The sequence below is a fragment of the Colossoma macropomum genome, unplaced genomic scaffold (genome assembly GCF_904425465.1).
Source record: "Colossoma macropomum unplaced genomic scaffold, Colossoma_macropomum, whole genome shotgun sequence".
NCBI lineage: Eukaryota > Metazoa > Chordata > Actinopteri > Characiformes > Serrasalmidae > Colossoma > Colossoma macropomum.
The window spans coordinates 5469264-5490639 of NW_023494792.1; the positions used below are offsets into that span (position 1 = coordinate 5469264).

Genomic DNA, 21376 nt, shown 5'->3' on the forward strand with positions numbered 1-21376 from the left:
ATTAATCCACTTAATATTTCAGAGCGGGAGCATAAAGCCTCGCTCTATCTCTCTCAGGGAGGAGAGGAGAGGAGAGAGCGATGTGATGAGAATGCTACTGTGGAGATTAGAGTGAAGAATGAACGAGGGAGAGAAAAAAGAATAAGTGAGTGACAAACTAAAGCAGCGCACGGAGAGGCAGTGACAAATGCTGGCACGCGCTCAGAGCAGCCGCTGGGAATGAGGAAATTGTCCGCATTGGAGCTGCTATCTCATCAGCACTCATGCTTGCTCGCTTTCTCACGCACAGTGTGTTTGTATGTCATTAGTACTGAAATTGCCCTAGTCCGTATCTGGTAGTATGACTGAACTACAGTATTAATGCCCTGGAATGTTGAGCAAACCAGTTTATAACCTGAGAACATTCTGTTCAAGTGTAACTTAGCACTGCCCAACAAAATTCCCCACAGTGGTCTGACAAAATTTTGTCTGAATCTGAATGTAGTCCAACAAAATTCTGTCTGAACTCAACTGTGGTCCAAAAAAAAGTTTGCCTGAACCCGACTGTAAGATTTTTGACAACACTGAAAAAAACCTGAATCCAAATGCAACCCAATAAATTTCTGTCTGAACCCCACTGTAGTTCAACAAAAATTTGACTGAACCTGAATATAGTCCAACAAATTCCTGTTGAACCTCAATATATCCCACCAAAATTCTGTCTGAGCGTGAAATTCTTGACTACATCCTAACAAAACGTTCTATACCTAAAAATATTTTGTCTAAAGACAACTGTAACTTCCATCAAAATTCTGTTCAAACTTGGCTGTAGCCCGCAGTAGTCTGAATCCCACAGTAGTCCGACATAATTAAATTTGAACCCAGCTGTACCCCATTAAAATTCTATCTGAACAAAACCGTAGCCCGATAAAATTCTGTCTAAAATCAATTGTAGCCATATAAAATTCCATCCTCTGTCCGAACCCTACTGTAGTCCAAAAGAAATTCAGTTTGAACCCAACTGAAGTCCAACAAAATTCTGTCAGAACCTGAATGTAGTCCAACAAAATTCTGTCTCAACCCAACTGTAGTCCAACAAAATTCTGTCTGAACTCGACTGTAGTCCAACAAAATTGTCTGAACTCGACTGTAGTCCAACAAAATTCTGTCTCAAACCAACTGTAGTCCAACAAAATTCTGTCTCAACCCAACTGTAGTCCAACAAAACTCTGTCTGAACCCGACTGTAGTCCAACAAAATTCTGTCTCAAACCAACTGTAGTCCAACAAACTCTGTCTGAACCTGACTGTAGTCCAACAAAATTCTGTCTGAACCCCACTGTAGTCCAACAAAATTCTGTCTGAACCCGACTGTAGTCCAACAAAACTCTCTCTGAACCCGACTGTAGTCCAACAAAACTCTGTCTGAACCCGACTGGAGTCCAACAAAACTCTATCTGAACCCGACTGTATTCCAACAAAATTCTGTCTGAATTCGACTGCAGTCCAACCAATTTCTGTCTGAACCCGACTGTAGTCCAACAAAAAACTGTTTAAACCCGAAGGTAGTCCAACAAAATTCTGTCAGAGCCCAAGTGTAGTCTGACAAGTCTATCAGAACCTGACTGTAGCCTGACACATATGTTCCCATCTGTACTCTGACAAAATTCTGTCTGAACCTGACTGTAGTCCAACAAAATTCTTCCCGAACCATCTGTACTGACTGACAAAATTAGTTTTTGACAAATATTTAAGAAATTATGTCTGAACTCATGTGAACCTGATGTGAATAGTCAGGTTCCATCAGATTCAGACAAATATTTGAAGCTCCAGACTGAACATGGGGTCTGTTTTAACACACAGTGTGTCCTGCTCAGTCTTTAAGGGACAGTGTAATGGTGAGGTATGTTCATTTACAGTGTACAGCGCTGATTTTTCTTTGCTTTTCTTCAGATAGTTTAAGCAGTACTGACAGAACACTCAAAAGTGTGTGTGTGTGTGTGTGAGAGAGTATGTGTGGGACAGAGAAAGAGAGAGAGAGAGAGAGAATAAACGGCTCTCTAGGAGGAAGAGGAGATAAGATATAGAATGGGAAAATTAATATTTCATGTAGACAATTTATTACCCATGCATATTTTTTTCACACATCTGGTTAATAGATAGTAGAAGAGAATTGCCCTTCAACAACCCTTTAGACACACACATATACACACATACACAAACTCTCACTCTCTCTGTCCCTTGTCCCCTTCAGTCTACTCAGCAGATGGCCACAGATGGAGAATGAAGCAAGGGGGACTTGATGACACTTATATGCGTGTGTGTGCATGTTGGTATTGACGACCTCCTACCTGGCCAAGGTGATCTCTTTGTTAACTCCAATGAATCGTTTCTTCCACTTAAAGCATTTAAAGCTGGCAAACTGATGTTCATGTTAATTCAAATACAGCTGTAGCACTTACCTCTGCATGCCAGTGGAGAGAACTGGCAGAACGAAAATGCCATATTCAGTGTTGATAGCAGTGATTACCTTACTATTTACCATTTACATTACATTACTTACCACACACAGGCATATGCAGAAGATTGGGTCTAATGACATCTTATTGATTCTGTGAAAATAAGTGAAGAAAGGTGAACACATCCTCTACAGAGAACACACTTCCACACATTTTAATGCACAATTACGGTTTATTTGCTGTATTAAAGATATTGGTAAAAACTAAAACCTTAAATAGGGCCTATGCAAAAGTTCATGCACATTTTTCATTTGTGTTTTATGTTAAATCACATATTTGTCCATTATGTTAATCTCAGCAAATTCATATAAATTGTGCATGCAAATTTCCAGAAAAATGCCATATTTCAATTCTCTGCAGAAGACATGTCAACTTTTCACCTAGAAAATCAACAAAAGAAGCAATTTGACCAAGGGTGTTTATAACTTTTGCATACGATTGTGGGTGCATTTTGTAGTTCCACAACTGCAGATTGTAGTTCACTTGTAGTTCACCAGTGATGAGGTGTCATGTGGGTTGTGGATCATTCTCAGCACTGCAGTGACACAGACATGGTAGTGGCATGTTAGTGTGAGTCCACTTACTGTCCACTCTATCAGACACACACATAATTAGTCCATAGGATGCTGTTGGCTGGATATTTTTGGTCGATGGAATATTCTCCGTCCAGCAGTGACACTGAGGTATTTAAAAACTCCAGCACTGCTGTGTCTGATCCACTCTCACCAGCACAACACACACTAACACACCACCACCATGTCAGTGTCACTGCAGTGCTAAGAATGACCCACCACCCAAATAATATCTGCTCTGTGGTGGTCCTGTGGGGGCCCTGACCACTGAAGAACAGGGTAAAAGGGGGCTAACAAAGTAAGCAGAGAAACAGATGGACTACAGTCTGTAATTGTAGAACTACAAAGTGCACATATATGGTACAAGGAGCTGATAATATGGACAGTGAGCATAGATACAAGATAGATACCCATCTACCTACCTAATAAACTCAATAAAGTGACCAGTAGCCACACCACAAATACATAATTTATTTTAGTAAGATATTAATATGAGTACATATTTAATTCATATTAGTAGTCAGTTTAATGGGGTTTAAAATTAACTTTGTGTATTATGTCAACATGTGCTGTTGCTGTCATGACAAAAGCTTATATCTTAAAAACGATGAAAGAAACATCCTTAACTTTAAAAAAAACATTAATGTAATGATATTTTATTCCAAGCGCAACGGACCATTTCTATTGTTCTATACATCATAAAATGTTCATACAACATTAAAGGGGAGCTGGCATTTGCAAATTATGTAAAAATAAATTAATTAATTAATTAAGTAATTAATTTTTGAAAGGCCAGTGATAATATACAATTATATGTGAAAGTTTGGACACCCTTGTCTAATTACACATTCTGTTTGTTTTCTAAGTGAAAGGAAATGAACATAACCTCTGCAAGAATCAAACTTCAATATGACATATTTCTGACAATTCTCTGCATAATTATTATTTCTTCACTGAATTTAACAAATAGGCAAAAAAATGAAAACATAAAATGTGGCACATGCATAAGTTTGGACATCTTTTCAGTTGATCCACTAGTGTTTTATTTATTTATTTATTTTTTGTTTTGCGTCAAAGCAAATTTGACTCATTAAGCCCTGATTCAAGCCAAGTGTAGACAACTCCAGAGCATAAATTCTGTGGCCCTTTAAAACTGCTCAAAATGTTATGCTTACACTCAACAGCCATGGTCTCATCAAGCAGCTGACTGAGGATCTGAAATTAAAGATAACTGACTCTTACAAAGCAAAAGAAGAATATAAAAAGGTATCTAAACACTCTCTGCTTACAGTTTTCACTGTCTGAAATGCCAGTAAGAAAGAATAAGTTGAGGAGAACTGTCAAAGTCGAGACAAGACTTGGAAGACCAAAAAATTATCAAAAGAAATTGCTCTTAGACCAGTCAGGTGTGCAAAGCTAAACATCACTGCCAAGGACCTAGAGGAAGATTTGGCCGGCACTAAGATAGCAATGCACCAGTCCACTGGGCATTGTTGTTGCACAAGCAACATGTACAAGGAAGAAAGTAATATTAACTGTGATCTCATCACAACAGTCAATGTCTTGCATGCAAAACAACATCTAGATAAGGTATTTTGGAATCAAGCGCTGAGGTCTGATAAAACATAACATAAATTCACCAATCACCAAAATATATGTGGAGAAAAATGAAAAAGCATCTGATAAAAAACACCCTGCCCCCTGTCAAGAACGAGTGTTGATCTATTATGCTTCAGGGTTGTATGGCAGCTAGTGGCACAGGATATGCTGTGTAGATAGAGGGAGAAAGGTATCAAGAAATATCAACAAATCCTGGTAGCTAACTTCCCACAGTCAGCAAAGAAATTGAAGATGAACAGAAATAGGACATTACAACAAAACAATGATCGAAACACACATCAAAATCACCTTCAAGTTACTTCAACAAACTAAAGATTACGGTTTTGGGATAGCATCCTCAGACTTGAATATTATTGAAAACCTAGTTAGTTCAGACATGCTATGCATACAAAATGACCAATGAATAATTCTGAACTTAAAAAGTGGGGGCAAGAAAATCCCGAATCAAGAATAGAAAGACTGTTAGCTGGCTCCAAAAAACATTGGAGGTCATGGTTTCCAATAGGGGGTCTTACTAAGTAAACACTGAAAGGGTGCCCTAACTTACCCACATGTCAAATTTTATCTTTTATTTTACCCAAACTGTTATATTCATCAAATAAAAAATGTCCATTAAAATTAACAATGTGTCATATTTAGGTATATTCATATTTAAGCTTGTTATTGAGGGGGTGTTAACAAAATGTGACTGGGGTGCCCAAACTTTTGCATACAACTGTAGATATTGGCATATAGTTACACATGAACCTGGAGCAATCCCCTGAGTTTTCATGTAGTAATTATTACTATTACTACCTATATACATTTATATTAAGAAAAATCTGGTGAGTTACTTTTACACCAATTAGAAATTAACTGGTTCTATGTCTGAATGACAGATGTTTTACAAGCTATCCTACTGAGCTGCATCACAGATTTCATACCCACAGGCTATTCAGGTATCCATGCCATCCGGGTAGACTTAAAACAGCACCTGATTTCACTAATGACCTCTCTTCTTTAACAACAAGGGACCTCATCAGCGAGATCAGGTGCTGCATTGAATGATTGGAGCAAATCCCTGTACACACTGCAGTCTGCAATGCATTATGAGCAGCCATCACACACAATCTAAACAAGGAAGAAGCACATAACTTTATATATATACCTATAACGTGGGGAAGTGCTGGCGATGTGTGTGGTATCAAATTGTCTTTTGTGTAGAGTCACTAGCCTATTTGTTATCACGGCTGTTTGGACAGCGGGTGTCAGATAGTCAATGTGATAGCAGACAGGAGGCCCTGCATGAACTGCTAATGTAGCTTTAGCAGAGCGATGGAACTCCGGACACAACTCTGAGTGACAGCAGAGGACAGCCAATAATGCAAACACACAGTGATGGATTGCAGTGTCAGCTGCACCGGAACTTTGTGTATGGCAGGCTGGTCACTAAGTAAATAAATAAATAACCTGCTGCATCATATCATCTTGCAAACAAAGGTGTGCAACTGTACCTTCATTGATTAAACAAAATAGCGTGAAGGGATTGAACAGCTTTAGAGACAATGATGCCCATTTGCTTCAGAGTTGACCAATCAGATCAGTGGGCACTATAAAGTTTGCAGAAACACTTTACCTGAAACTTGATACAGAACATGACTTGTCATGACAGATTGTGTTCAGTAATATAGCAGCGTTACTTTGTCATTACCGTTACTTGTCAGGATAACTATCATTATATTTGATGTCATGACAGCAAAGTAGAGTACACAGAAAAAATTAGCATAAGCCATTATATCATGAAGCATGACATGTCATGACAATTAATGGTAATGGCAACATGACACTGCTATATTAGCTGGCTTTACACAGTGAAACTTTCCTGCAACTTTAGTAACTGCACTTGAGTTGCATAATGTAAAGTCTCTTGCAACTCATTTGAAACTCAGCTGCAACAGTTGCAAGCATTTCAACTTCATGAAATAGGTCTCATGAAACGGCCAGTCAAAATGGCCGCAATGCATCACATGATCACATCCAAAAACACACTTCCAAACCATTTCTTTCACCTGATCACTGGACACGAAAACAAAAAATGGTTTATTAGGCACACACCCCTTGAGTCAAGGTTAGTAGTCGTTTACTTTGTCTCTTTCTTAAGCCAAAAAACACTGTATTTCTCGAATGTTTCTGTAACCAGCTGCGTTAATTAGCCAGCTCACAGCAGCAACAAGTTAATACATCCTCTACAGAGATTACAGTTAAATATGATTTTAATTTGACCAAAAGTGCCCAAACTTTGGCATATGGCTGTAGATAAACTACAGATTTATAGCCATAGAAAAAGGAACAGTAGTGGCAGCTGGAACATATGGAGATGAAAAAAAAAGCTGCAAATATGTAAATTACACCTCACAGGTGATGATATGATGTATCAAAAAATACAAGCTGCTAATTTGGCTATCTAGTGTAGTAACTGAATGTGTTGCACACAACTAGTTTTGAATTGCTTTGTGTAACTGTCAAGTTGCACAGAAATTATGTTGCAGGCAACTTACAGCATGCAACTAGGTGCATGAAAGTTTCACCATGTAAAGCCAGCCTTACCAACTAAAATCTGTCATTAGTCATGAACATGTATGTCAGATGTCATAGTGTTAAGATGTTAACAAGGTCATTCAGAGTGGTTTGATGTGAAATACTTTTTTCTTGAGAAACTGACTGTGTCAGAATTGTTCACTGGTGGTGATAGGAACCAGACGTCTAAAGAGGTCAATGCCTCTAAAAGCTACATTGTAGAAGGCATTACATGAAATAGTTATGAATATAATGAAAACGATAGCTTTGAGAATCTTTTGGTCTAAAATAAATTTTTTAAAATCCACTTATGCTGAAAAGGTACACATGGGAAATTGTAAAATAGTCAGATTTACTGCTATTTTATCATTATTAAAATTACAACTCAGAAAACACATGTAAGTTCACTGGTGGTTTTGAATAGTCAATAAAATAGCTATATTTGTATTGTAGGCATTGCAATCACCAAGTCTGTAAAGAAATCCAAGACTAAGTCTGCTCTGTACAACGAACCATTTTACATTAAAACACTCTGAATAACTTTGTTCACATCTAACGATCGAATTATGCAGAAATTCCTGAAAAAATCAGTGTTAGGGCTGAGTTTGGACATAATAACACCTCACAAATGTAAAAAACACATCTATGTGTGTATGTGTGTGTGTGAGAGAGAGAGAATGAAAGAGAGAGAGAGAGAGAGAGAGAGAGAGAGAGAGAGAGAGAGATAGGGAGAAAGAGAGTGTATTTAGTGAATTGCAGAGCAAATTAATCATTTTAATTAACTGAATAAAAACCTGCATTGGTTTTTTGATTTTTTGATTTTCAATACAGATTATAGTTTGCATAATAGTTTCTAGATTTTGTTGTGAAATTATGTCAAAAAACTACTCCTTACAAATAACAAGATATGCAAAAAAAATGAAACCATAGAAAATATAGAAATTGGACATGTACAGAAAAGGAAACTGAGCTTATTTTAGGGTCACTAATGGAACACCCAGCATTTAACCGACTTGAGAAGGCCTTTGAAATACGATGAGGTAACAGCAGGTCACAGAGAAATAGAGAGAGAGAGAGAGAGAGAGAGAGAGCTTAAATGATAGAGGAAAGCATGAATCTCCAATTAGGTAAGCTTGTTATTGGGCAATTGGAGTGTGTTCCAGCCTTTAGCCTTTTGGCTGTGGCGTTCCGCTCTTTAGCCCAGAACCAGCAAAACGGCCTTGTCTCCTTTACAATGACACTGCACGGCTCACAGAATCAAGTGCTACAGAACATTTCAGTGCTCCAAATCCAGTGTGCTAAATGTTACCATACACATATATAACTGTGATTAACAGTGTAAAGAATGAAGTAAACAGACAGTGCAATGGACTAAAACCCACTTCACCTACTGAAAGGTCTCAGCTCACAAGCTGAAAAAAGCAAAAAATACACTGAACTGTGTGACCTTGCTTTGACTGAGACTGAACAATTCAGGTCTAAATTAGTGTGAGGTTGTTGATATGTGTCTGGAGAGAACCTTAGCTCTTTTCCACTTATTCTATGACCAGCCTGGTGCTGAAAGCGAAATACTGCCTCCTATAAAGCTGCTACATTGTAGTAAATATAGACATCTGAACTAAAATGTAAGACAATTAAATTGGTAGGTGGCTCTTGAAGAGAAGCAGTGCTCTAAACACAGGTCAGACCCCTGCAGCCCAGCAGGCGCTGTGTGCCCGCCGAGCTTCACAATGTATTTTGCTCTGCAGGCCTAATAACTGGTATTAATCATAAATATCATCATCAGAATTGGCCGTCTCTCATTTTAGCTCTCTCGGCCCGTATGAATACAGCAGAGTGACTATTACTCTGCAGAGCTCTTATATAGGGGGTAAGGCATTTGCCTGCATAGATTTGAGCCTTGTTCAGCAGGGGGGAAATTATAGAGTGAAAGACTAGAGTGAACCTGCATCACACTGTGCTGTCCTCCAAGACCCTACACAGCCTGAGCAGCTAGTGTTCAGAGTGTGATGATACTGACATCTGCTGGAGGAAAGAGTCATTACAAGGTTTTTATTTTACTGAAATATAAAGTTGCGGCTTTTTTTTTATTATTATTATTATTACATTCATTCATTGTACACAAACCTGCAGGTACATTACATGTTTGTAATGAGGCTCTAAATGTCAAACTGTAAAATCACTCATTAGAAATAAAATTACAGAATCAGAAACATACAGAAAAGAAAATGCTTATTTTAGAAGAACTAACAGAATAGTTAGTATTAATGTGCTTGAGTCGGCCTTTGGAACAGAGTGATGGTGTTCAGCCCTTTACATGCAGTTTAAAAGACAGTGGCCTAATCATATTACAGTTATCAGGTGGAGATTATTCATAGAATATCACTGAACTATGTTAAGCAAAGAAATCTGCAGTTCAGCATCTGCATGTGTAAATATAAACATATTTACAAAAGAACAGCACTTAAAATAGTAAAGTACTCACAGAGTACTGGTTTGGCCTACACAAAACATTTGCACAATAAATGCAATATCAGTACATGTCCCAGAATGCAAGTAGTCCCCTTGAAGAACATCAAACACATGTTATAAACTATGAAATAAATCCACTCACATTATAATCTGTGTTTTCATTGGTCCACCTTAAAACGAATGTGTGATTTGGGGTGACTTCTTCTCTGTCAGTATGCAGCACATTTTCAAATAAAGGTGAAAGCAGCATAAAGCCCATAAATGTACCATGAACACTTTCTATCTTTCCAAAAACACACGAAGCATGCTAGAATTAACAACTTTGATACAAATGTCAAGCGAATGTGTTTGGAGAAGGAGCTCAACTTCATAAGTATGACTTCTTATGTAATGCATCTTGTCGTTGTGTTGTTGTAGGCTACTCATGGTCCACTGCTGTCTGTCTCTTCAGCATGCCTCGTTTGGGACTGGATGTCTGTTGTGCACTTTGAAAGATGCAAACACAACAACATAATCAACACCAATAAGCAATGATTATTCCAGAAAGAGAAACTAAAAGACACTGAAACAGATCGCTGCAGTCGGAAGAAAACCTTGTATCTCCAAAATGATAATTTTGCAGGAGAAGGAAAAAACATACTTTACTTTTAATGTAAGTCAATGGAACCAGACTTTTCTCCAAGTAATTTTGGGTCATTTCTTTCAGTTTATTCATCATGAAATTTAAATACAACGTAAAGGTAACAGGTATTTTCAAATCATGTCAAAAACTGAAAAATGTCAAAAATGGAGATATGAAGTTTTCTTCCAAAAAACAGTGAGATATGTATATATACAAAACCCCGATTCCAAAAAAGCTGTGTAAAATGTAAATAAAGGTAAATAAATAACAGAATGCAATGATTTGCAAATCTCATAGACTCGTATTTTATTCACAATAGAACATTGAACACATATCAGATGTTGAAAGTGAGACATTTGACCATTTCATGAAAACAATAACTCATTTAGAACTTGATGGCAGCAACGCATCTTAAAACAAGTTGGGACAGAGGCAACAAAAGGCTGGAAAAGTGAGTGGTACTAATAAAAAACAGCTGGAGGAGCAATTTGCAACTAACTCACATGACTGGGTATAAAAAGAGCATTTTAGAGATGCAGAGTCTCTCAGAAGCAAAGATGGGCAGAGGTTCACCAATCTGCGAAAAACTGTGTCTAAAAATTGTGGACCAATTTCAGAAAAATGTTCCTCAATGTAAAATTGTGAAGACTTTGGATATCCCACCATCTACAGTACATAATATCAAAAGATTCAGAGAATCTGGAGAAATCCCTGTAAGCAAGGGACAAGGCCAATGGTCAATATTGCTCTTGATCTTCGGGCCCTCAGGCAGCACTGCATTGAAAACAGGCATGATTCACTGGAAATCACTGCGTGGGCTCAGGAACACTTCCAGAAATCATTGTCTATGAACACAGTTTGTCATGCAATCCACCAATACAATTAAAGCTGTATCATGCAAAGAAGAAGCCATATGTTAACATGATCCAGAAATGTCTATTCTAGCATCTATTCTAGCACAAACACACTTATTGCCAAGGTTAATGGTTTTAAACAATGTGCTTCGGTGCAACCAGCAAAGCATGTTGGGGTGCCCAAACCTTTGTATATGACTGTATGTAGTGGAATAATTGCATCTATGTGTTTCACCTTAATTCTCCTGTAGAGGGGTTTTTAAATTCTATGGGCCCTTCCATGGATTTTTGTTTCCAGTAGTGGGAAGATTGGCAGGAGTACCTAACACCAAAACACAGCAAGAAAAAATGAAAATCAAAGTTGTTTTTGGGCTGATGACATACTATTGATTTCTCACAGTGGTCAGTAGAAAGAAGCTGGCAAACAAATTGCTCAAATAATGTGAAATGAAAGGGCCACATACACAGACCAATTTAGAGTCTGATAATGCTTGATGTCCATTAAAATGTTCAATCAACGTAATGTTTATCAAATAATGGGAACAAATTTGTACAAAACATTTAAAAAAAGAAAAGTAGTGCCATTTAGGACAGAAATGGGCAGATTTGGCAGCTTGTTAGCACAAAGAGTCTACAGGCCTACTAAAATCCTCTACCAGACACTTGGGTAGATAAATACTAATAGTGTAATTACTTAATGGTTCATCTGAACATTTTTGCTCTATTCTAAATGTGAAATGTCCTGACATTCTCCCAAAGTAAAGCATGCATTTAGCTACTCTTGTAGCTACTCCTAACTCCACTTAAAGCGATGGCTTGGTCACATTTGCTCAATTGTTCTGTTATCCCACAGGCAGACAATCAGTTTGTTTGTTCCTTCAGTTTCTCAGTTAAAATATGAGGCCCATATACCAACAAGTGGCTTATGGAAAGCGTCTACCCACCAGTTTAGCTTTGTGCAAATTGCATTTCTAAATCATCACACAAACAGTGTTGAACTGTTGCAAAATCTCAAATTAACTTGCTTATGTGGTTTCTGAATTTGTAGGTCAATCTATGAAAGGGAACAAAAATAAGGCTTAATTCAGGCTGCTACTACTGTGTGCTTTAGCTATGCAACATAGTTTTGCTCATTTTGTTAGATAAGACAGTATCATACAGTGTCAGAAAACATGGTGTGAGGTGAGTGTGTGATTATTAGGTGTGTAATTTGCACAATGAAGCTTTCAATACCTGTTAGTTACATTAGCCTTGTAGCTCCAGTAGAAAGCTAAAGAAACACATTTCAAACTGCGTAACATGTGTTGGCTGATCAACTACATTTAGGGTAAGGGCAGAAATGTATAAATTAGACCTTTATCTGAACCACTGGTTAAAATACAATTATAGCATGTTTATAAGTGAGTGATCATGCCATAACCAGCAAGATAATTCAAGGTTTTCCTTTCATGTTACAGGTCTTCAGTAGACTTTGCCGCTGTTACTCAGGCATCATATTACTCCGTTGCCACATACTGAGAAACAAATTGATGTCACAGTTGCAACAAGAAAGACAAAGGTTTTTTCAGGGGCTGTAATAGTGTAACACTCCTTCAAGCTATCCATATCACCAACTATTATGGGTTGGATATTGATGTAATGTTTATTTATAGAACTTGATGGCAAACTTGAATATAACTTAAAACTTAACTGATTTTTTTTACTTTTTGGTTCCACTAAATTCATGAAACACAGTTTATATGTCATTACTGTTGGAGGAACACTCTACACTGTGTGAAAATTTCACGATGAATGAACCAGTAGAAATGGTTCAAAATTACTTAGCAATCTTTTTTACATAAACTTACTGTAGAAGTTAAGATTTTTTAAAGTTTTTTTTTTCTTCTCCTAAAAAGTTACCATTTGGAGAGGTTTTGCTCTGTGAAATGCTTCATGTGAAGGGTGAAAATATGTTAAATGAAAGCTGACATTACCCTGGCTGTGCTGTATTCCCATGCTGAGGCCTGGACATTGAGAGGAAGTGCTGCTGTTGGTTACTAGTAGTGGAACAAAGAGGGAGAGAAAAGGGAAAGTCCAAATGTTATAGTTGCATAAGTCATTCGCAGTGCACACTTGTGATTGCTACTGTGTGCAACAGAATCATTCCGCATTACAACCTCCATGTACCCCTCCCAACTATGGTATTTTAATAGACCGAGCAATTTTAAGATAGCATGCGACACAGTATACCAGCCTACAGTACATCATTTCTCCACATATTTAAAACATTTTGATGCTTGTTGACTAGTGTGACTGCCTTATTCAATTGCCCTCCTAAATAAATCTTAACCTATCAGCACAATCTTTCTCATGTGCAATTGGACTGTAGCTCATCCATTGCTACAGTTTGTTAGCCACACTCTAGCCTTTCTCACCCCAGAGCTGCTCTTGGCTGGACATTTTGGGTGAGGGACCACTTTCAACCTAGCAATGATGCCCCAGCATGTGAAAAAACCCAGCAACACCACTGATACCACAATGCACAAGCACTACCCTGCTTCTGAAAGGGAGGTGTTTCTCATAAAGTAGAAGGTGAGTATACAATACATAAAATTGCAATACATTTTTAGACAACATAATTCATATAATATATAAATAATAATAATGATACATAAATGTCAGTGCTCAGTAGGGTATTCTTAAAGGAATGGTACACCAAAAATCAGAATTCCTAAACCTCAACTGTAGTTGTTCAGCCAAGACATGAACTTTGCTTCTTTAGTTTTGCACTGGATCAGCGAGGTTAATATAAGTCTTTGACTTATTTGGGCCGACATAGCCTTATTTTGAGGGACAGACTTATTTTGGGTGACATAGACTTCCATTACTTGTTAGCTACATTAGCCTTGCAGCTCCACTGCAAAACAACTGAAACAAACTTCGGACACTTTGATTTTTCAGTGGATCATTCTTTTAATCTGTACCCAGAAACCCAATTCTAGAGGTTGTAAATTCAGCTATTTATTCACAGTTTGTTCACAAACAATAGCTATTCTCAAGATGTTAGCATGACACAAACTCTTACCTCATGTTCTCAGAGTGGAGGCTTTGTCACGATTTGATGTTTTAGAAGATTGAAAAACACACCGAGCTTCCTCGTTCAACAGTTAATCTCCACGGTGTTTCTCAACGAACTCTCACTTAGATATTCACTCTTCACAAGTGTGTTAGAGAACTTGTTTGGAGATCATGTGTGTCGTTTTGCTGACGTCTTTCTGTACCTGTTAAACCTGATACACTTGTTTCTATGCCAGCTGCAAGAAGGAGGATTCTGCAATCCATTTTGAACCACTTAAACAATACACCACTGCCAGCCTTAGAATATACAAATACACATGGGAACATTTCACTGTTGGATTATTAAACTCTTTAATTCTAATGCAATCATTTACACCAATGGTTCTGAACCTTGGTCTTGGAGTACTCCTTGTGCACATTTTCGTGTTTTCCCTGCTCCTAAAACACACTTGTTCCAACTAATCTGCTAATGAACAAACTCTTCTTGAGGTGAAGTGAGCGTGTTACAGCAGGAAAACAAAATTGTGCAGGCCAGGGGGTAGTCCAGGACCAAGGTTGGGAGCCTGTGAATTACACTGTTCTTTATGTTAAATTACTATATTTCTCTCAAATTGTAGGAGTCAAAATAGTTTTCAACTCAAAAGATTCTTCTGAGTGTATTAGAGCTGGAGGATACAAGGGCAAGCTGAAGTACAATGGAGAGGGAACTGAGGAAGAACCCAGGCAACCTACAGTGTTAAGTTGTGCTTTGAGGCCTCAAAGTCCCCAGATTAATCATAAAATCTTCACTCCACGCCAAGACGAGTTCTTTGAAAGTGCTGCAGTTTTAAAGCCATTACTAGAAAATCAGATTCCAGTGTGTTCTCTACTTAAACACATAAGCCAAGTTAAAAACTTGTTGCAGTAGAACAGGAAGAACAGAAAATGTGTGCTGCAGGGGTATTTCACTACCAGGACCAGAAAACACTGGTTTAGAGTGGGCTAGATGTCAGTGAAACTGTGAATGGAATCAGGGAGTTTGTTGGTAGACATTGTGAAAAACTGCACAGTCATACATGCACAAAATAGCCCAACTAAGTGCTTCTAATGTGAAAGCTGAACTAAATCAAGAGGTTTATGTAAGTTGTAAGTTTAAATACTAGTTCTTGTGTATTACATGCACAGCAGCATAGTTGATATTAAAAGGCATTGAAAACTGAATGTTCCTTGCTTTTCTTAGTAAAATAGTTTGATGTAGTGTGTTAACATGGTACCAGTCACTGCCCAATCTGTGTAGTCCTGTATGAAGAATAAGCTGCAAAAACAACCTTAGCCCATATCATGGAAAACAAAATGATCTTGCTGTTTTGAAACAAGAGAGTATGATCTAGTACAGGCATGTCAAACTAGGGACCTTCCAGGCCAAAGTGCTGTAGATGTTAGCATTTACCCTCATCTAATGCTCTGAATTCAGTTCATGAAGGCCTTGCTAATTAGCTAATGACCTGAATCAGGTGTGTTTAACTAGGTAGTGTGCTGAAGTCTGCAGTGTTTTGGCCTGCTAGGGCTGGAGCCTGACACATGTGATCTAGTATATAAACTTTGATAAAGTTTAAAGTATACCATATATATATATATATATATGGTATATATATATATACACTCTGAGAACATATATATCATGTTCTCAGAGTGGAGACTTTGTGATACACACACACATATATACATATATACAGACACACATATATATATATATATATATATATATATATATATATATATATATATATATATATATATATATATGAGATACAGTAACAAACCTCTTTAATTCTAAGGGAAAAAGAGAAGTTGGTAAAGAAAAATGTAGGATATGCGCCCTTTAACTACAACATGAACTGCCTCCTTCATGATGCACCTACGTATGAGTTTTCCTCCTCTATAAAAAACACACTGCCATGCTTTCTAAAGCTGACATGATGCTATTCCTCTTTTACAGTCTAGCTGCAGTAGCAAGGCAATTATACAAAAATGCTGGGCTTCAAGCCTTCCTTTTTATGGCTGTACATAAAAATAGAACCATACTGAAATGTGTTTGCATAACATGCATAATTGTCAGTACCCCGCATCATTAATAATCTCACACATGCTCCAAGTGGCTGGCATGTAAGATGATATCATTACTGTAGATAAGAATGACTGTTGTGCTGCACCTGTAATGGTACATCCCACCTTGTAAAAACCCCTGCTGAACTACTGCTATCTGCCTCCAGCTTCATGTGTCAATGAAATATGTAACTAGAAAGCTATTTTTGAAGTTTGGGTAAAGGTGAACACACTCATGCCAAGACCTGTTATACTGTCACTGTCCAATGAAAAACAAGTATCTCCAAAATAGTAACTTTATAGGAGAAGGCAAAAACTCTCTTACCTTTCAATGTAAGTGAATGTAAAGAGATTTTGTTCCATGCGATTTTAGAGCATTTCTATTGGTCCATGCATTATGAAATTTTTCCACAACATAAAGGGCAGCTGGTGTGTTGAAATGAAAACTGAAAATGAACAAAAATGGAGATACATGGTTTTCATTGGACAGCGACGATATTCTAGTCTGTATTTTGCAAATAAGTGTGGTCTGATTGTTCCCCTTGTAAGTGTGTAATAGGCAAAGCTCATGTAGCATATAGGAAAGGCAATCTGCTGTTTATGTACACTACCATGCAAAAGTTTGGAATCATTTGCCGTAATTACCTGGGGTACACAATCAGAATAGGCAGATTTTTGCTCTCAACACAAAATCGTTGTGCATTGTTTTTATTTTTACAGATCTGTGTCACTATTTCACATTGTAATTAGCATGAGGCAGGTAAGAGCTGTACACGTGTTGTATTTGAATGCTGTTGCTACACCTGCACCAAAATGTTGTAGCATAATTTTCCATGACTTATTGTTCTAAACAAAATTGACTTTTATTTTTGATACAGCATTTTATATTACATGTTATTTAAATAGGCAAATGATTTAAGATGGAAAAATTTAAATAGCCAGTTTGGGCCAGGAAAGAGTAAATAATGTTTATACTGCAACTTTGGACAACATGGATTAAAGATTATTTGCCAAAAGATATGTTTTAGGTCCTCTAGTCAATATTTCAATAGTTCTCTAAGAAATATGCCATTATATGATAAATAATGTACTGCAATTATTTATTTACATGAACACTTGGATCCTTTACTTATGACTTGAGATGAATTCTGGATATTAATTTTGTTAAAATTTTATTCTCAGAGCTAGACAGTTTTCTCTGTCATTTTAGAATCTACTATTGCTCTGTTCATTATTACAGACATCCTAACATTTCTTCATATTAAGTTACTTAATTTCTCCCAAACTGAGGTTATATAATTGAAGACCTTGTTTCCAAATTTTCAAACAGTGACCCAAAATTTTGAACGGTAGTGTATTCCAAAATTTAAATTTTACATTTTTGTATGGGTTGTTCCCACTAGTCAAAAGGATAAGCGGTTTAGAAAATGTGTGTGCGTACATGGGTTGTCTCTGGGTACTGTAATGAAGCCACAGCTTAAAACCCTTCCATTAAAGTCCCTCACAGACAGAACACTTAAAACTATGTCGCAGTCGCAACACATTTGAACACTCTTGGTCAATTTACATGTTTTGTTTAATATTCTAAATAATAATAAGTTAAACATCCTCTACACAGAACACACTTCAATGTAATTTTTCTGCTAATTTTAGTGCATTATTTCTATTTATTTGTTGAGTTTAACACATTGGAAAAAAATGAAAACATAAAATTACGTTATTGTAAACGTACCATAATTTTTGCACAGGCCACATTTTATGTATAACCTATTTTCCAATATGTTAAATTCAGCAAATAAATAGTAATTATGCAATAAAATGTGCATTTAAATGTTCTTTATAGGGGACGTGTTGACTTATTTCACTTAGAAATTCAACACAACATGTAATTTGACAAGGGGTGTCCAAACTTTTGCATACAACTGTACATATTATACATTTAGTAAAAGCTTTTTATGATTCAAAAGATTATCACTTTTATACCTGAGCAATTCTTGTTGGGCCTCTCCATACATGCACTGCTGTACTGGAAATATTGAGTGTCTATTCAGTTGATCTTTTGGTAATTTTGCAGAAAATCTTGTGAATGAAGACTATATACTATATAACAAACAGTGTCTCGTTGTTACACAATATACACTTATTTTTTCCATTAGATCATTCAACTATGAGCATAAAATCCATAAAATGAGTATTTTGATGGCTTGCGTAAGAGTCTATCTCTTATAAGTCGCTGGCGACAACATCAGAACAGAGGAACCAGCAAAAGTGCAAACTGTCCTAAGCTCTGCATTTGCATGTGAAGTTATTATAACATTTTATTGTTGTTATATTAGATATGCTACTTAAAATAATTTGAAACAAGTAGCAGGGTGTGGCTTTGCAGCCTCACTGCTCAGGATCTCAGACTCCTACAAAAACTGTCAGAATTGCTTCCAAAATCAGAGGCACTGACCTCCCCCATAAAAAAAAGTACATTTATGCATCCCGATGCCAGGCGAGGGCTCAGTCCATCATCTCAGATGCCTCCTACCCAGCTCATGTCCTGTCCTACCATTTTTCCTCTGGTAAATTCTTCTGAAGCATCACAGTGCACACCATCCACCACAGAAACAGCTTCTCCTCCCAGGTCATCAGTGCTCTTAACGGTTAACACTGATTGACTCAATCTCCCTATTTGTATTGTGTATATTGCAACGTGCACTGTTTTTTCTACTGCACTATATTGTACATGTTGTAGCTCAGTCTAGCTAGTAAAGTGTTACATTACATGTTTATATCATACTGTGTTTTGACAGATTATATATGCTGCAGAGTTACACTGTATTATTAAATAGTTTACTGTTTACCATGTTACCCCACATGTGGTCTCTTACGTTGTATTATTCTACACATAGTACTAAATTGTACACACTGTATCTTCACAGTGTTATGTTATAGCTGACATCTACCTTATTCCTTATCGCCAGTCCCCTGTAATGTTTGGTGCAATATCTGTAACTGTTGTTGTGCTGTTGTAGTAAAGAAATTTCACTGTGTTTTTGAATGCCCTGTATTCTGAGTACATATGACAATAAACCAGTCTTGAATCTTGAAAGGGAGTAATGGCCTTCAGCATTGGGCAGAGAAGTCTGATAAATCTGCAGGCAATAGTTGGCTGTACAGAATGCACTGGAGGGCCTAAAACAGTTGCTTGGGACCAGATTGTGTCAGATTCCTACCTTTCAGGCTGAAAATGTCCCCTTAAAACTTCCCATCCTGTTGGATCTAATGGCCAGGAACCTCGTTCACTAGACCAGAGCAGAAGCTGTCGACTAAATCCTCAGGGCCCTGCCAAACAGTCTTGTTTCCAACACACCTGAAGGCAGGTACAGAGCATTTTGCAGCACCTTGATGTGCAAGCAACTGGAACCGAACAAAAATGCACTATCCTGAGAACCTGAGGGGAGGAACAAAAAACGATCACGATTCATAAAAAAACAAAAAACAGATACACAGTCTACAGCATTTGCAGCACCAGCACTTATGTAGGCAACAGGCCCCATGACAAATCAGTACTGCTGCAGTGAGAACTGGCAATGTGAAAATACCAGACTGTTAGGCAGGAATTTACCACAGACTCCAGTCAACAGCAGCCAAGGGACAGGGGACTGCATAGATGTCTACTTAATAAAGATGTTACAGTATCAAAAATTGGAAAAGTGTACATTCAGAAAAGTGAATTCACATTAAATACTGTGTCACTGATACGTCCCTCGCTCTGATTTCTCTCATTTGCCATCTTTCTTGGAAACCATGAAATGTGAAAAAACAAACAGTAATATCTCATTAATGCTTGGTTTCAGATTTTCATATATTTTAATTGTGGTATTGTGACATACTGATATTTAAATTGAAAAAAGTAGAGTTGAAAATGCAGGCTTGCTGTGCAAGGTCTTATATGAGAGACTTCCTCTTTTTGTACCTAGTTGCACATTATAAAATCCTTATTTTGCCCAAGGACATACAACATTACAATCTGAAATAAAATGTATTTTTGTGCCAAATGAAGCTGTGGAGTACACTATATTGCCAACAGTATTCATCTGCCTTCACACGCATATGAACTTGAGTGACATCCCATTCTTAATCCATTGGGTTTAATATGATGTTGACCATTCTTCCAGAAGCGCATTTGTGAGGTCAGACACTGATGTTGGACGAGAAGGCCTGGCTCACATTTTTTGTTATAGTTTACTGTGGAATATTTAGTAGCGAGGAAATTTCACGACTGGACTTGTTGCACAGGTGGCGTCCTATCACGGTAGCACGCTGGAATTCACTGAGCTCCTGAGAGCGACCCATTCTTTCACAAATGTTTGTAGAAGCAGTCCGCATTCCTAGGTGCTTGGTTTTATACACCTGTGGCCATGGAAGTGATTGGAACACCTGAATTCAATGATTTGGATGGGTGAGTGAATACTTTTGGCAATATAGTGTGTGTGTGTGTATATATATATATATATATATATATATATATATATATATATATAAATATATATATATATATATATATATATATATGTATATATAATTTGTAACAAAATGTGAACAAAACAACTATATAAATATTGACAACACATTTCAGTCTTCTATCCAGCTTAGGTCTTTCACATGAAGTGGAAACATTTCCTCCAGAAAGGGATGTGATCATGCATCAGGGGATTCTCCCAGTCGAGCAAGTGAAGTGAACAAAAACACTTCACACTGACATTTACCAAAGTCACCTCAAGAGCCGGTGTAAGTGTCTATTGCAGAGTAAACCAGTCAGAGACAGACTACACGTTGGCCACGGTGTAAAACAGAACGACGAGGACGAGGGTCTCTCTGTTTATATCATCATAACCATTGCTCACGACAGCAGTGAACTACATTTCCCAGCTCTCCCGCGGTACATGAGTTTCACGTACATCCGCTTACGCGCTTAATGGACGCAAATTTGTACCAATTAGAGGCTGCTGGGTCGCAGTTTCTACCAGCGTTTCCAGGAAGTGAAAAATAG

The 21376-nt window shown here is 37.4% G+C and overlaps 1 long non-coding RNA gene across 1 annotated transcript; it reads right to left on the minus strand.

Moving 5' to 3' along the window:
- Positions 1-9337: 9337 nt before the first annotated feature.
- Positions 9338-14451, minus strand: LOC118811279. The gene is made up of 4 exons (XR_005007467.1): positions 14258-14451; positions 13167-13229; positions 11429-11515; positions 9338-10202 (listed from the first exon to the last, which is right to left on the minus strand). It is a non-coding gene; the product is annotated as an uncharacterized LOC118811279 (long non-coding RNA).
- Positions 14452-21376: the final 6925 nt, after the last annotated feature.